This window comes from Pogona vitticeps, chromosome 4 (assembly GCF_051106095.1).
Source record: "Pogona vitticeps strain Pit_001003342236 chromosome 4, PviZW2.1, whole genome shotgun sequence".
Classification (NCBI taxonomy): Eukaryota; Metazoa; Chordata; class Lepidosauria; order Squamata; family Agamidae; genus Pogona; species Pogona vitticeps.
The window spans coordinates 148,185,339-148,204,237 of record NC_135786.1 but is presented as its reverse complement, the minus strand read 5'-3'; positions in this window follow the sequence as shown (position 1 = coordinate 148,204,237).

Sequence of the window (18,899 nt, the reverse complement as noted above, 5' to 3'; positions counted from 1 at the left end):
CATTGCATTGACCACTACCCATGCTCAACATTTTCTCTTCACTTGTATTGATTTTGTTATCACCACTCGAGGTTTACATCTGTGCTTTTAAGGCCCAAAGCCTGATAAATTTTTAAGACTTTGCATCGGTGAGAACACCTTTGAGATGAGAAGATGCTGTTACATAACAGCACTGATGTTACCTGTCTGTCATGGGTTTGGAGGGAAAGTTCCATCCTATGGGGAGTGGAAGGCGGGACATCAGGAGGAGGGGCTGTACTGTATAAATATGTGATGCCTGTGTGGTGAAGAGGAGATGCTGAGACAGACTGTGAGACACTGGGTTGGGACGAAGCAGCAGCTGGGGAAGAAGAAGCTGTTGTGGGAGTCTGGGTGTCTGACAGGGTACTACTGTGTGTCAGAGTACCAACCTGATAAGTTCAGGTGTCTGTGGGTTAGCCAGAACTGATGGGTTCAGGGTCTGTGCTTTAAGTTAAAGGTTCTAGGTGAACCAAACTGTATGCTTGTGTGTGTGAGAATAAGCCACGTTACTTTATTTTATTCACCTGATTGTTTTATTTACCCTGTTTGTATTTAAAATAAACCTTATTCTTTTGTTGTTTAAAAATCCATCCCTGGTCTGTGTGACTTATTATAGGGAATGGTTGGTGGCAGCTTAGTAACTGTGTGATAGATCCCAGTAGGTCTGGGTTTGTCACATTGATTGGTGTCCAGCGTGTGGGATACGACTGGTCCAGTTGTCCAGCGGTCCAGCAAAGCCTTGGCAAGTGTGCCCAGAGCAAGGGGGGTCTAGTCAGGGACAGTCTGAGGCGCGTAGGTAATCTTCTAGGTGTACCTCACGGGGAGGTGCACTAGTAGAAGAACGTGCCAACTGGGGAGACTTAGATTAAGGTGCTCTGAGGCAGCCTGATTTTGGCGGGAAAACGCTGAGGCAAAACTGCGTAGCAACAGTGAGCTAGCTTGCCAGCTGAGAGGCCCAGCAGAGGGGGGTAGGCTCTGACTCGATACTGTTGCTAATTTAGTGCTGAAGAACAGCAGCAATCTCTAGGGAGAGCTGGTTCTGAGGCAAAAAGGAAAAAAAAGTGGTCGTTTTATTTTGAGGCTTGACTTTTTAAAGCAGCCTGTTCTGAGGGGGGGTTATGCCCTTGACTCGAAGCCAAGTAGCAGAAATGAGTGAAGTGAAAGACCCCCAGATTGACCAAGGTTCTGAGGATGAATTTGGCTCAGTGCAAGGTGACAGCACAGGAGAGCAGGACCCAGAACTCAGGAAAATACTCCTAGCCCAACAGCATGAACTGAGGGTGAGGGAAATGGAGCAAAGGGAAAGAGAGAAACAGCGGCAATTTGAAGAAAGAATGGAGAGAGAGAAAATGGCGTTTGAATTAAGAAAACTGGAACTGATGAACCAGAACAATAATAATAATAGGGATTCTGAGGGAGGCCAATTGTCTAAGGCTGACCTGAAGAAATTCCCTGTGTACCACAAGGGAGATTGTCCTGAGGTGTTCTTTTCCTTAGTGGAAAGAGCGTTTGTGGACTTCTCAGTGAGGGAAACTGAGAAGATGACCATCATGCGGTCTTTAATCAGTGGTAGCCTGGCTGAGGTTTATGCCGAGATGCCTGAGGGACTGATGAAAGATTTTGCAGAGTTTAAAAAAACTGGTGTTTGCAAGACATGGGATAAATGCAGAGCAGCTGAGACAAAGGTTCAGGTCCCTCACTAAAAAACCAGAACAGACTTTTACCCAAGTGGGGGCCCAATTGGTGAGGCTGCTTGAGAAATGGCTATCGCAGGAGGGAATAGAGACCTATGAGCAGCTTAAAGACTTGATAGCCCTGGAACAGTTCTATTCAGTCCTGCAGGGGGAATTGAAATTCCAGGTGAGGGAAAGGAAACCGAAATCTGTGGCAGCAGCCGCAGAGATCGCAGATTTTATCTCCCAAATAAGAAAGCCCTTGGGTGAGGGGAAATCTGTAGGTAAACCCAAAGAAACCTACAGCAAGTACTCTCAGGGACCAGGGAAAAGCCAGCATGGGGGAGGGGCCCATGGTGAAGGGAAGCCCTCAGGCATGAAACCAAGCCCTCAGAATTTGGAGGGAAAACCGAAACAAGAGGAGAGAGAATCCAAATACACTAGAAAATGTTATTTCTGTCAGGGAAAGGGTCATCTAATCTCAGAGTGTGAAAAATTAAAGCAGCTAAAAGGAATGGTGCCTCAGAATTCTAGTGGGACCAAGCCAAAAGCTGTGTTCTGTGTCCAGAAAGAGCAAGGCTCAGTGTCACAGAGGGAGCCTGTTGCCATGGCTACTCAGTCTGGGACAGCTGCCTCTGCTGATCAGGCTGAGGAAAATGGTCCTCTTCTGGAGGTAAAGCGCTGCTTGCTGATAAAAACAGATTCTCAGTTGTTTGAGACAGCAGGGGTGGACGTAGGAATACTTGACCGTCAGTATAGGGGGCTGCGGGACACTTGTTCCCAAGTAACCCTATGCCATCCAGATATCATCCCTAGGGAGTTTATAATCCCAAATGAGAGCATGAAGGTGGCAGGGATTGAGGGGCAGATAATCTCTCTGCCAGTAGCAGAGGTACCTGTCAACTTTCAAGGCTGGAGGGGAGATTGGCGGATAGCGATTTCATCGACTCTGCCAGCAGCCGTGCTCGTGGGAAATGACCTGGCTGAACATGTGAAACGGGTGCTAGTGATTACACGCTCACAAGCCACCACGGGGACAGTTCAGGGGGGTAATGATGAGCCAGAGACGGAAGCAGAGGGGAGTTCAGAAGCTGTGGTGGAAACCTTAACCACAGACAGCAGATTTGGACAGGAGCAAAAGGCAGACGCCACTCTCCAAAAGTGTTTTGAACAGGTGACTGACGCCCAGCTAACACCTGAAACCCCAGTGAGATTTCTGGAGAAAAAGGGGATTTTATATAGAGAGACCTTGAGGAACATCTCAAAAGGGGGAGATGGGATCAGAAGTCAGCTGGGGGTACCTGAAAAGTATCGCCCCATGATCTTACCAAGGGGTCACTCTGACATGTTTGCTGCACACTTACGGGTGAAAGGGCCCCTTGATTTGATCAAACAAAATTGGGAGCAGATCACCCAGGATGACCCACAAGACGTTGTGACTTACATAGACACCTTGATGAATGACCTAAAGCGAAATCTAGAGCTGGCAGCAGAAAACCTGCAAGCGCAGAAGGTCAAACAGAAAACATGGTATGACCGCAAAGCTAGAGAGAGGCACTTTGACCCAGGGGAGGAGGTGCTTTGGCTTAGGCCCTGCAGAGAGAATAAGCTGCAGCTCAAATGGGCAGGACCATATAGGGTCATTTCCAAGATGTCAGACCTGAACTACCTAATAGAGCAAGAGGAGAACCAAGCAAGGAGGGTGGTTCATGTGAATGCCCTAAAACCCTACTACAGAGGGGAACAGAGGGTTTTATTCGCGATAAAAGCAGCTGAGAGTGAGGAAGCTGAATTACCCTTCTGGGAGGGTAGAGGGGAAGTAAAATACAACCCAGAGGAGGTAAAGATCAGTCCTGCACTCACCCAAGACCAGCAGCAAGAACTAAAAATGCTGCTTAGCAAATATCAACAGGTGTTTTCCAACAAGCCGGGGATAGTGAAGGGAGTGATGCATCGGATCCACACAGGGGATGCACCCCCGCAGGCAGTATCCCCATACCGAGTAACGGGACCCTATAGGGACAAGGTGCGGAAGGAGCTGGACGAGATGCTGAGGGAGAACATAATCGTCCCCTCTTCTAGTCCTTGGTCCTCTCCGATAGTCCTTGTGGACAAGCCTGATGGGAGCATTAGGTTTTGTGTCGATTACAGGAAATTAAACCGTGTAACCACTCCTGATGCCTACCCAATGCCCAGGCTAGACAACCTGATTGAAACCATAGGGGGTTGTCGGTTCATCTCATCATTGGACCTGGTAAAGGGATATTGGCAATTAAGAATTGATCCCAGGGATCAAGAAAAGACTGCCTTTTGCAGCCCTTTTGGTCTCTATGAGTTTCGAGTCCTGAGCTTTGGTCTCAGAAATGCACCAGCCACATTCCAAAGGCTGATGGACCAGACCTTAGCAGGGCTCAGTGACTTTACAGTGGCCTACATTGACGACATAGGGATCTTCAGTAATACCTGGGAAGATCACCTGATACACCTGGAGTTAGTGCTGCAGAGGTTAAGTGCAGCAGGGCTAACAGTAAAGGCCAGCAAGTGTCAGCTGGGTAGCCCAGAAATAAAATACTTGGGTCACATGGTAGGGGGAGGAGTGATAAAACCCCTGGAGGCCAAAATAGAAGCTGTTCGTGATTGGCCTAGACCCAACACCAAGAAAAAAGTCAAATCATTTCTTGGGTTGGTGGGCTACTACAGAAAGTTCATCCCGAGGTTTAGCGAGATTGCGGCTCCGCTGACCGATCTGACGAGGAAGAAGGCTGATGACCGCATCCCGTGGACCAGCGACTGTGAGGCGGCGTTCCAGAGGTTGAAGGAGGCGTTAATCAACTATCCAGTCCTGCGTGCTCCAGACTTCGACCGGGAGTTCATCATCTACACCGATGCGTCTAACAGCGGGGTAGGAGCAGTTCTGTGCCAGGAGGATGAGAATGGTGACCAGCATCCGGTGTCCTACCTGAGTAGGAAACTTCAAAAAGGTGAGAGACATTTGGCAACCGTGGAGAAGGAGTGTTTGGCCATAGTCTATGCGATCCAGAAGGCCAAGCCTTACATCTGGGGAAGACATTTTATTCTGTGTACTGACCATTCACCATTGCAATGGTTAAAGACGATGAAAACCCACAATAGCAAACTTATGAGGTGGGCTTTGAACTTACAGGACTATGACTTTGAAGTGAAGGTGGTCAGAGGGTCAGTGAACTGTGTTGCTGGCGCCTTATCAAGAAGACCTGAAGATTGAAGACGGCGAAAGAACATGGACTATGTGTATATAATGAAAACAAAAAGTTAAAATGTACCTGGTTTTAAATTGGTTTGTATTAATAAAGGTAAATTGATGTAATGTATATGGTAAATGTTTAAATGCCTATTTGAAATGTTTAACTTAGAATGTAAGTAAGTATAATATGGTAGGTATAATTGGTGTTGTGTGTTTTATACAGGTTGTTTTTTGGGAAAAAGCATCTTAGCTTTCCCCCTACAAAACAACTTATAAAGAGGGGAGGTGTTACATAACAGCACTGATGTTACCTGTCTGTCATGGGTTTGGAGGGAAAGTTCCATCCTATGGGGAGTGGAAGGCGGGACATCAGGAGGAGGGGCTGTACTGTATAAATATGTGATGCCTGTGTGGTGAAGAGGAGATGCTGAGACAGACTGTGAGACACTGGGTTGGGACGAAGCAGCAGCTGGGGAAGAAGAAGCTGTTGTGGGAGTCTGGGTGTCTGACAGGGTACTACTGTGTGTCAGAGTACCAACCTGATAAGTTCAGGTGTCTGTGGGTTAGCCAGAACTGATGGGTTCAGGGTCTGTGCTTTAAGTTAAAGGTTCTAGGTGAACCAAACTGTATGCTTGTGTGTGTGAGAATAAGCCACGTTACTTTATTTTATTCACCTGATTGTTTTATTTACCCTGTTTGTATTTAAAATAAACCTTATTCTTTTGTTGTTTAAAAATCCATCCCTGGTCTGTGTGACTTATTATAGGGAATGGTTGGTGGCAGCTTAGTAACTGTGTGATAGATCCCAGTAGGTCTGGGTTTGTCACAGATGCTTCCCACACTTAAGCGATAAGGAATTCGGGTGAAATACTCCACCTTTCAGAAAGCACGAACCCTTCCATGGGGATGTTTTTTGTAGTGACAACTCATGCTGCTCATTTTAAAGCAATGGAAATAGTCTGGATCTTTAGGAAGAGAAAGAGATTTGTCCAAGGAAGAGAGGGAGACAATCCCAGAGAGCAGATAAGATTCTTTAGCTATAAGTTGTTTGAGACACAAATTGTATGTGGTATTAAGGGTTGAATATAGTAATGCTATCATATAAATACCCTAAGCTTGTGTAATATATGATCCAACAAGTTTTGAACAGGCCAGTTGAGGACATGTTGTGCTAGGTAAGCAAACAAAAGTGGGGGGACACACAGCTGGAACACTGTACTGTGTGTTGGAATCTGAGCTATTAGAACAGATGAAAGGCTGAGGCAGCCGGTAGTAGAGGATAACATGTTGACAGAGCAAGGCAGTGGAAGGAAGTGTCATGCACAAGTTATTTGTTTATTTGTTGGTTACATTGATATACAAACCATCTAGTGGCAAGCCACTATTCTGGGTGGTTCACACCATTTTTTTTTAAAAAAAGGCTTCCACAAAGGTGACAGCTGAATGAACTTAGAATTTAATCATAATGGGTCAAGAAATCCATCATAGCGGGAGGATGTTCTTAATGACCTCTTTTAATAACTTATTTTAAACAATTTTCCTGAACGTCAGAAGGGAGAGAGCCTGGTGTATATCTACAGGTAATACATTCCAAAGTGTGTGGCCACAACCAACAAGACCTAGTTTCTAGTGGTCATTTCCTGGACTTCTATTGGAGAGGCTGCTCATTGCAGCAAAGCCTGGGAAAAGTGGGTGGACTGGTAGAAGATCTTAAGGAGATATGGTCTGATAGGTTACAAGGACATGGGAGCTTTGTACAGTGGTGCCCCGCTTGATGATGTTAATCCGTTCTGTTAAAATTGCTGTTAAGCGATATCGATGTAAAGTGAAAGAAAAAAAACCATTGAAATGCATTGAAAACCAGTTCAATGCATTCCGATGGGCGAAATACCTCATTGTAAAGCGAAGATCCTCCACAGGGGAAGCCATTTTCGATCACTGTCTTCCAGAAATAGGTCTGGAAAACAGTAGGCGGCCATTTTGAAAACCCAACGATCAGCTGTTTTTGATCGTTGGGAAGCAAAAAATTGGTTCTCGAAGCAGGGAACCGATCGTCATGAAGTGGATTTTCACCATTGAAACATCATTTTGCGATTGCAATAGCGATCGCTAAAACCTCATCATGAAGCGATTTTGTCGTCTACCAGTGTAATCGTCAAGCGGGGCACCACTGTATTTGTATTCCAGGGGATACAAATACAAAGCTCAGCACCACAGGTGCCACAGTGGTCCATTCCCACTTTCCAGAACCAGCCCAGTCCACTTACTGGGCTCCTTGCAGCAAACGTCCAACAGAGGTGACATTGCACCAATTGCAGACGGTCCCACTGGCATTGTTCCACCTCTCCCCACAGCTGACCACTCTGGCGAGGAGGTGGGAAGACGAGTCTCCCCACTCAGCTGCTGAGCAGTCAGTTGAAAGGAAAGGCAGGGCAGGAACAGTAGGACTACGTCCATGATTGGTGCAATGTTGGGACTGTCAGACATGCACTGTGAGGAGCCTGGCAAGTGGACTGGGCTGGTTCTGGGGGCAGGAATGGGCCACTGTGGCACCTGTGGTGCTGAGCTTTATATTCATATCTGTAGGATACAAATACAATGCTCCCATATCTATCCCAAACCATTAACAGCCCTAGACGTTAATTTTAACAATTTGGATTTTGTGTGGAAGCAAACAAGAAGACAATGGTGTGCCAGGATCAGGGAGATATGGTCATATTTCAAGGCTCCTGAAGCCAACTTGGCCAACCCATTTTGAACCTTCTGTAGCTTCCATATCAGCTTCGAAAGCAGCACCACATAGAGAGCATTGCAGTAACTGATCCTTGAGATTACCAATGCATGAACTAGTGTAGTCAGGGATTTGTAGATATAGTCACAACTGTCCAGTCTGCCAGTGTTGGAAAAAGGCTGACCTAGCCAAAGCCAAAAAAAAAAAAAAAAAAAAAAAAGCTTCTTCATAGAAAGAGGCAGGTCCAGAAGCACATCCGTTTTGCAGACCTGATCCTTTAGGGAGAGTCTAACCCCATCCAGAGCACGTAAGATATCACCTAACTGGTCAGGTTCCACTCCTAACAGCAAGATCTCCATCTCATCAGGATACAGTTTTAGTCTGTTATCCCTCATCCATCACTGAGCACCACTCCAGGTCTGAACAGTTTCCACTGCTGAGGATGTAAAGGAGAGATTGAGCTGCCTTATCAGCATAGTGATGACAATGAAGTCCAAATCTTCAGATGATCTCCCTGAGTGGCCTCATATGTATGCATTCAGACCATGAATCAGCACTTCAATAATGCTACTCATTAAGCTGGCTATTTTGTCCTAGCACTAGGTGGGCAGCTAGAATGACAGACAGACACAGTCAGGTGGGCATCTACCTGTAAAACTATTAAGCAACGCGCTTGCGAAAGTCCTCCTCCTGGTGACAGTCCAGAGTTTCACTGACAAAAGATGCACTAGGAGTTCTGGATAGTGTCTCTACTAATGAAGTAGCCAAAGTTGGCAGCATGAAGCAGAGGAGGCAGGTAAGCACAGGGTGCTTGTGGTGGAGGGCAGCAAAATTGAAGAATGAAAAGACCACAGGGAGTGCTGAATGCAAATCAGCCTTATGTTTGTGAATTAATGCCCCCAGGATTCCATTCACTGGGTAGATGACCCTTAAGTCCATAAGTCTACACCTCCAGCATGTTATTTACTGGTTCAACTATTACTCTCTGACACAAGATGGTCAAAGAAGCAGCCAGGCTTCTTATCTAAGAAGTAGCTGTTAAGCAGGTCTCTTGCTGGCAAGGCACAATCCTTCCTTCAAAACCATCCTGGTTACACTCTGTCACATAAAAATAGTCAATTATCGCTCTAGTTCTTTGCTGGAAATGTACTTAGGACTTCAGCAATAAATAGCTATGAGTCATGTTGGTATGCACAGCCCAATAAATAGGTCATAAAGACCTTGGAGGAAACATTTGTTATCAATTGCAGGTTGTTGATTAAATCTGTAATAATATGTGAAAGCAAAGTTTATTTGGTTCAGCAGAGGGTTCCAGAGAAGTGATAAAATCCACTGCCGACCATGATGTTTGCTTTTCCTGTGATAAGTGATTTCGAAGGGAATATCATCCTGCAATAAATAATAAAGTTTTGTTCTATAAGACCTGGAAATAAAAATTAGGTAATTTTTTTTTTGTTTATCCAAGGGTGGGAAATAAAGAAAGCACAAAGTCTTAAAAGTTAAATTAGGTTAAGAATTACAAGCCATATGGGAGGAGAATTAGCGTTTTAGTCAAAGAAATAGTTCTGGGGGAAAATGTAATTAAATTGCAAGCGGTATGATTTTGGGAAAATACAAATTGGCAGACTCCCCCAAGTATTGTATATATGATTTTGAATAACAATTTCACTTAATGTGATACTAAAGTTGTAACTGGTATACATTACATTGACTTTATACTACATACAGATTTACCAAATGTTCCTTCCTTGAAAGAACAATCTTGAAACCAGGAACAGCCTTCCCAACATTGCCCTCTTCAGACATGAGGTACTGCAATTACCATCATACAGGCTGTGATGATGGGATATGTAGTATGACATATGTAGGAGCCACCAGGATGGTGAGTGCAATCCCAAAGAATGACATACTTTAAAAACAATTGTATTTTTCCTTTACATTAGAAAACTCCAAAACAGCCAAAATGATTTGGATTGAAAGGCCCAAACAGTTCTATTGATCTAATTGACAGCAGCAGGGATCCACAGAAGGCCGATAGAGATAAGGAGGATCTAGACTGAGATTTCTCTTCCAGATGCAAATACCTGCCATAAATCGAGATAGTCTATGACAGGGTCAAAAGGTTATAGCACTTCTCACCTTCCTGAAGTCTCCGCAAATTGCCCCCCCCATCTTGCTGCCATTTACTTAAAACACACATATATCCTATTTCCATTTGCCTGATTATTGTTTTGGCCCAAAGTTTTTTGGTATATAAGCAAGCCTAGGCATGAGAATTTGCTACAAAGTTCACTACCACCCAGTGTGATGTAGGCAAATTAGTCCTCTCCAGATGTTTTAGAGTATACTTTGCATCAGTTCCAGTCATTACCCTAATATGGTAAATAAGCCAATTAGCATTGCATACACATGGGAGGCAGGAAAGTTTTAAGGGTAGGATCATACTTCCGCACTATTAGAGAGCAGGCCGCGTAGGTGGGGCTCGTCAGCCATGGAAGGCAGCCCATCTAGGAGAAGGAAAACTCCAATTTCAAACCTCGACTGCCTTGTAGCTATATCCACTGATGGAAAAGGCTTCAGGAGTTAACCTCGAGGCAAAATCTGGAGCTGGAGTCCTGAAGGCAGTTTGTGTCATTCTACCAACTCCTGCGACGTTGCTGGAACCAGTTGTATTGGCTCTTGCCTTTCCATTGGACCATTTCAGCAATGTGGAGAAGGGGGATCTGCTGCTTGGGTAACAGCCTATCCTCCATACTACTTTACCCAGGCTTCATGCTCTGGAGAGGACACTTCTCGATACAGAGCATGTTACCATAGTCTCTCGAGACTGAAGGATGCCTAGGAGTTCCAGTCGTAATAGATTATTGGTGTTCTAGGACAAAAGATCTGGTAGATGCCAGGTTGTCTACTCTGCCTTAAGTTTTAGTCCAAGAATAGGCAAAGTTAGAGTGTTTGAAAGGTAAAAATTCAAACCAGCACCCCACACTTCACAAAATCTGCTCTTGGTCTGATTCCCTTTCCAAACTCTTCTAAGTTTGACAAAGATTGGATCTGGGATGTTCAAATTATTGCCTTCCAAAGTAGTTCCCCCAGGACAGCACTCTTTAGCAGCTAACAAACACTTTCTTGGGGGTACCTATAACCTGGACATCCCAAACTCAATTTTTTCCAAACATGGAAGGGGGGGGGAAGAGAATCACCTGAAGAGTCAGCCCAAGTTTGGCAAGGATTTGATTTAGGATTCCAAGTTATAGCCATGCTTTCAGCCATGGAAAGTCACAGGAGGAGTGAAACTTTTAAATATTTCACTTACTTTGAAAGCTCTGTTAGTCGCTATAAGTTGGTTCCAATTTTACATCACATAACAAGAACACTTCAGTGTATACGTATGGTTGAGGATACATGTCCATGTTACTTTTCCCCGCTTCCTCTCAAAAAAGTATGATGTGCTTTGTTCCTTTTCACACTGAATAATTATGACTATTTTTACCACTGATCCTGCAGTTCTACCTATATCTTGTCACCTTCTGACACTTGGGATTTCCTCTATCTGTGCCTTTTATCCAAAGAGATAATGCATAGTGGCAATTCTAATGCAATCCCTAAATTTAAAAAATGTGATTTTTCAAAAAACAACAACAACAACAAAACAAAAACCCTTCCTCTGCCTTGAGTTAGTAGCAACTTCTGGTGGAACACATTTGATCCTGAAATGTATTTCTTAGGTAAAAACACTGAGCAGCACATCAACATGCTATGGGGAAATATTTATGAGTCATACTTTGAAAGCTGTTGTTGTTCTTTAAGAGGCAAACTGAGAAAGCACTCCCACTCCCTTGTGGTACAGTTTCCTTAGAGTGAGAGAAGTTTCTCTGCTTTGTGTTGTTATGTTGCTGTTAACTGACTCCTTTGCTTATTCATAAAGTGGCCAGAATCCCATTGAATAGGTATGTACTAGAGATGGGCCATACAGCCAATCTGGTGGTTCATGCCAGTTCATTCACTGCCACCAACAGCAGGAGTTCAGTACCCTGCTCATGCCAGTGGGTGCCCACTCAGAGGCAGTACCTGGAGGAGACAGGGCAGGGAAGCCAGCATACTGGCTCCAAGTGGATACATGCAAGCAGGGGCAGAACACCAAACTATCCAACAAATGTTGAGGCAGTTTGTGCCCATCTCTAGAATGTATATCTGAAGTCAGTTGCCAAAGTTGCAGTAGCTAGTTGACAAGGTGACAGTTGTGTGCCACATACAACTGAGTGCACAATAGAGTGTATAGCTAATGCATAACCACCACCTTCTCCATTGGCTACATCAACTTCCATACTTGCTCTTAAACATGTGCAAACATTCAAAGTGATTCTGGACAACAGCGTATAAAAAGAACTGAAAAAGAAAACAAATTCCCCAAAGGATGGTAGGGGCTTCCGCATAAAGCAAAGAGATTGAAACAGAGATACAGGTGCAAGATAGAAAGGCTGATGCAGAGAACTGAGAGTTTAAAGCTAGGTGTTTGTTCACATGACCTGGCTAATTATTTGCTTGTTTCTGGTTTCAGAGAACATTGTTTGGATAATTTAATTGGACAAGAAGGGACACCTTTGTTACAATGTGCAATTCTAAACACTAAGAGGTGCTTCTTTTCTCTAAAAAAAATGCATGCTAGTAGTCTCTTTAACATGATTACCAAGAACTGGCTGAGCCACATGTTTCTGAGTTCTGGTAATAATCCTAGTTAAGGCAATTAGTACTGGATCCCCTGCCATTAGCAAGGATTGTGTTGATTCCTGCCCTGATTTTTGTTTCCCCACAGAATGATAATAAATCTGAACAGAGACCATCAGTTGGGCCAGAAGTTCAGAACCAAGGATAGATCATGACAGGGACAAGAGGGCAAAGAAATTGGTGGGTGGGCATCGCTCAACACTGTGCATGAGCCACCCATGTTTGGAAGTGTGTATTAACTTTCAGCTAATTCATTTTGTACATGGAGAAATTGATGCTAGCATAACTACCTCCCCTTTCTTTTTGTTGTTTACTGTTACATAAGGAACAAGGGGAACAAAAGGGATGTATTCTAATGAAAGCAAGAACAGCAACCAAATCAGTGGCTTGTATAGAAGAAACATAGGCTAAATATAGATTCCAGCATTAGCTTCTACAATAGAAGTCCAGAAATGGTACTCTGTTAATAATCCCTGGATGGTATACTGAGAATTTCCAGTATATCCCATTTCAAGAGTTTCTCACTCTTCCTGTCACCTCCCGCATATCCCTAAAACCACTTGAGTAGACTTGCAACTACTTCTTATCTCTTTCCACCAGCTACAGGGTCCAGCTAAAAGCTTCCTCCTACAAATTGCTTAAATTTAGAGGAAAAAATGGCTTTCCTTGTCAATGTGAGTCTTGAAGGCATGGTTGGGACTGGGAAGGAAAGAAAGAGAAAAATAGGCTGTAAAAATACCTTGTGGGATAAGTGTAAAAATGCATCCATGGGGACTTTTTGTTACTGTGTGTTACCTATGTGTCATAAAAGACCATCTGCTTGGAACAAAGATGAACAAAGCAAGTAGTATCAAAGTTTCACCAAGATATTATGCAACCCCACTCACCCATGACCTGCTTTCTTGTCATGGTAAATTGAATAAAATTGAATGTTTCCCATAACATTAAATTACCAAACATTCTCACTGGTTGTTGTGGGTTTTTTGGCTCTTTGCCCGAAAGTGAAGAACATTCTCATTCTTCACTTTTGTTGTGCAGAGAATGCAATGCGTGAGCTAAGATTTCCATGCTGAACCCTGATTGCACTATTTCTTCTTCACAGAAACTTGTGGATGGGCAGGAATCACCCCAAACTGGTGTCCACATGATGATTTGTGTTCCAGTTCATATGCAGGGAAACTGTGGCCACAGACAAAACACAAGACAGTGTTGTCACTGTAATCCATATATAGAAACTGACACGACTGGCAATTGTATCTTACTTGAACACTGGGAATGGGATAGCATCTTCTGCCATATCTGAGGCTGCAGAGTTGTTTTTGGGGTGTAGAATAGGTTTCATGACATACACTGCCCTGTTCTCCAGGAAGGGAGAGAATTCATGATGAATAACTAGAAGATTGCCTCAGCTGCCCTCACCAGCTGCCACCAGAATCTGAGGCAAATGCCCAACTCTGTCCTATGATATTACTCTGTCATAGAGTGGTGCCCTCTGTATATGGTGGACCACAACTCCCAGAATTCCCCAGCCTAGTTAGAGATGTCATCTACAGTCCCTCCCACCACACAAAATTGTGAAATACAGCTGTGACCTTCACAGGCATCTGCTTTATGTACCTTCCCAGAGGCATCTTGATTAGCCACCTTTGGTGAGGTAATGCTTCATTCAACACTTTTTCATCTGGATCCAGCAAATCAGTTCTTCTAATTTTTGCATTCCAATCTCACAGACTTCACTGCTGTTCTAGCCCTGACCTCTCTTTCAAGGGGGACAAGGCCCCTTTCATGGACATCTTCCAACAACTAATTTCTTAATGTTTCCAAATGGCTGCACAACTCAGAGAGAACATGCATATTAGATGTGAAATGTAACATAAATCTGTCCTGATCAGATGAGCTTGCTCCTTATTGTGCAAATGGTATGTTTTCAGAGAATTTTTCTTCTGGCTACATTCCAAAAGAAGGAAGCATTTTAATTATCTGCTAGTGCTGTGGGGGCCATCAGATGGCTTAAGGTTCAGTATTTGGATGAACTGGCACTTCAAAGTGCTTGAAGATTATGTGTATCACCAACCATACATGAGTCAATTAATAATGTGAAATTTTTCAACTCAAGAAGGTCTGAATTATTTCTGATGGCAGTTTGTTAATTGATTCCTGTAGATGTAATGCAGGACGTGGTGACACAAGACTCTAATCTTTCTGAAGGGGATGTCTAGAAGACACTGGTTGAATAATATTTCTCCTAGAACTCATTCTATAAATCCACATTCTGCATGGCAATTTTGATTTAATATGTGCCCCCAATATTTTTTTCACTGTGCATATTAATTAAAATGGTTCCAATTCATCAGTAATATAATGTTATTAATAACAGACTCATTAGAGTCCCCTAAATAGGTTCTTCACAAAAGACCAAGTTAAGTGAACAGATTCTACATGCAGTGGCATTCTGGCTGTTCTTCAACTCATTCCCTGGTAAATAATATCATGTGAACCCCTACTGATGTTTACTTAGCAATACATCCATTTGGGTTCAGTTTTACTATTTACTCTGTGGTAAATAGATATAGAATTGCAGTCTTAATGACCTTCGTGCATCATTGCAGAAACAAAAAAACCTTCCATTTAGTGAGCTGTGAGGTATTTCTGAACTGCAAGTTGTTTCTAAACCTAAGGAGAATTTTGGCATATTTAAGTTTGGCATCGGGGTAAACATTGTAGATATGGTGAAGGATAACGTTTAACACATGATTCTTGCATTTCCTTGTATTTCAGTGTGAAATTACAAGGAATTATTGTCACAAGGATATTATTGTGCAGCAGAGCAGAACAACATTCTACAGGGCAATTATAAAACTGGAGGCAGCCGAAACAAAAAGTTGTAACTGTGAAACTGCATTTTGGATCAGGACCATATTTGGCACAGATGCAGCAGACAGTTTATTGTGGGGGAGGTTTGGACAAAATATATTCAAGTTATGATTTTTTAAATGTAAAACTCTTCAGTCTCCCATTCAGTAATAGATGACCCTAAACTACCTGAGATTTAAACTATTTCACATAAATTGAAACATCCAATCTTGCTTATTTTTAATTGTTGCTCTCAGCCATTTTTCTCTCTCTTTTTTGGAAAAAAAAAATCAAGGTTGTAGGGGCAGAGGGCTGAAATATTGGTCCTGAAAAAAGGCCTTTCAAAAGGGAGAAACACTGATTCCTTGTCACATGAGCATGCCTGGTACAGGCTTGCCAGCAGCAGCATCATTACATTGTCTGGGAGAACTGCAGGGCAACCAAAGGTCAAGCTATTACCAAAAGTTTTTTGTTAAAGGGATTTGCTTTAAAGAAAGTAATGGAGTGGCAGTTATCCAGAAAGGGAGACATCTCACCAACATTTTCAAGGAATTAACATGTAATTCCGTAAGGAATATTCAAAGTATTTCTCCATCCCTTAGAAAAGCAGAGAAGAGTTGTGTTTTGGCCTAGTACTTTCAGCACACATTGTCTCAGGATTTCTGAGACCAAAAAATTTAACGTAAGTTATCTGCCTTTCTGGTAGTCCATGATATCTGTCAGGTTCTCTTCCAACAACACAGTTCAAATGAGCAGTCCCCAGCCCCACCCCCAGCCCATTCTTCACTGTGCATCTTTTACATAGCATGGATGATTTTGACATCTTTTAGAAAACATGCAGCTTTTGGTCTGATACAGCTTTTCTTCCTCAGGTTGTTTACTCCAAGGAAGGGGTTTGAAAATCAGAGGATAACTTCATAGTCTGCATTCTGCAGAACAGATATGAGGACATTAGTTTGCCCAAGAGGTTAAAGGGTGTGTATGTTTCTTCACTGCATCTGTTTTACTCAGTCACTCCTTTCATTAAGTCCAAAACATCCTTGCCCTGGTGCTTTGGGTCAGATGGAATGCAGCCAGATCCCAGTAGTTGTTAATTCTGTGCTCCTCCAGCCACCATAGTACAGAATTTGTGATTATCTTCTGGAGCCTCTAGGACTGGACAATTCTACATGAAGGAAGCTTTGGTTGGAATTTGTGAGTAAATTATGTATACTTAAACTTCAGTTTTGCCAGTAAATTCAGTTCTTAAAATACACACAAACCACTGTTTGATGACTAAGGGATATTGTGCTTCTGTATCCATGATTCAAAACACCATGAGATGACTCAGTATTGTTACACAATATCATCCTATGTGTCCATCAGGAAAAAGAATAGCACACTATCTAGCAAAGAGTAGCCTGGATATTGTCAACTTCAATGACAGCAGTCAAGATGGTCTACAGCATACTCTCTTGTGCTCACTACCATTCACACCATGCAGGGAGAAATCCCAGAAGCTGACTCATTTTTTCATTAGTTTACCACTTCTCTCCCCAAACCAAAGCAAATGGCAGGGCTTTTTTCCCCAACATGTTACCTAGGTAGCTGTTGCTTCGAATATACAGATGATCACAAAGTGCCGTGATGAAACCTCTCTTTTGATGTGGGGAGGGGAATGACAAGGGTTTATACATCCAGAAGATCAGTCACACTCATGTGCAAACTGGCCTTTGAACATGAATCTTGGTCTTTTGTCCAGATTCTCTTGCCCATCCATTGACTGTCCTTCTTCTCTCCCTCCAAGATTGTTTGGTTACCCCATCTTGGAGGCAGGATCTTGGCATTCTAGTGAATGTCTGGCTGCAGCACTGTTCATTTGTGAATGTGACAATTAAGATATTCAATTTTCATCTTGCTAATATCCACTGGATCCATCATTTCCCAACTCCTGTGACTAAAAATGTCCTTGCTTTGGTGGTTTTGTGCTTGGATTACTGTAAAAGCCTTTTGGTGGGTCTTCCTTCTTCTTACCCTGGTACAGAATAGTGCAGTGTGAGTGGTTTTAAACTTATTACATTACTCCCATATTTCTTATCATCACAGGGCATTGCACTGGCTGCCTATCAGGTAAAGGACATATTTTCAAATCTTTGTCCTGACATTTAGCAGAATACAAATGGTCTTCATGTATACTGTTGTTGTTTTTACTGTTATTGAAACAGTAATAACAGTGAATGTGGTTATTATTATTATTGCTTTGTATTTTGCAGTGAGGGACTTGGCAATTTTGTGGATTATAAATGCTGCAAATAAATCAGCGGACTAGGTGTATGAGCAACATTATATTATTATGCATCTCTATCTGAAAACAAGTGCAATTGTATTTCACAGGGCTTGGAATTGTCTATTGGATTGCTGACTGAGGAACTGTCTATATCAGTGGTCCCCAGCCTTGGGCCTCCAGATGTTCTCGGACCACAACTCCCAGAAGCCTTCACCACCATTTCTGCTGGCCAGGATTTCTGGGAGTTCAACTCCAAGAACATCTGGAGGCCCAAGGTTGGGGGCCACTTGTCTATATGATTGCTGCCTAATTAGGGAATTAAAGCTATAGTCTTATTCTAGGGAGTAAGTCCCACTAAATACAGTGGAACTAACTTCTGCATAGACATGCAAAGGATTCTGCAGTACATTGGGTTGAGTATAGTGTGATGCTCCAGATCATACAATTCCTATCAGTTCATAGTAGGCACAGCCAGTGGTGATGAAACTGGAGATCTTAAGTCTATCAACACACTAGGTCCACATATGTTATACCTAAGGTGAGCAAGCTACTGGCATTGCTGCTTGCTCACCATAATGGTATACTGTTTCCACATCATTCAGAACATGAATTATTATACATTTTCTCACTGGTCTCAAAGTACTGTAAACAGTGTTTGTGTGTCCAAATTCTTAAGAAGGTTGTTTCGAAGAACAAGACTGCATACTTATGTGGATTAAACCCCCATAGGCAGGTGTATCACTACAAAGAGTTACAGAAAACGAAGCTAAATAAAATGAAACGATTATAAATCCTTACACTCCAAGATACAAGAGAATCTCGTAATGCAGGTTAAAAAAAGGCCCAGAGGGCAAGTTATCCTCAAGCAGTTTTCCTCAGGACTTCATTCTTTGAACTAGCTAGCACTGGGTACTGACAGAGATAGGATATTGGGTGAGATGAAAAGCTGGTTTGATTTAGTGTGGCAATTCATTGAGACTTAGCTGAATCAGCTCTGCTGGTTTCAGGGACAAAGAGCAGTTCAAGCGGATCAGACATTTTGTGCTAGTGAGCAAGAAAGTCTGAATTTCCCTCCCTGGCTTTCTATAGCTGGCAAGTGGCATGACCTTGGGCAAGCTAATAGAACTTACTGTGTGTTGTTTTCCTATTCTCTGATGAGTGGTGTCATTCAATTACTTGGTTGTACATTTATTTGTTTCTTTATTTAATCAAAACATTTGCTGTGTCCTTTATTTAACCTGTCAGCAGAGGTTTACATATAAAGAAACACTCTGAGTCAACAGTCAATAAAGAAACAGTAACCACTAGCTAGTAACTATTTTATCTTACTGAGTTTTTTTGTGAACAAACAAAGAAGTGTTCAATGGCCTTCCAAAAATGGGAGAAAGAAAATGGACAAGTGATCCA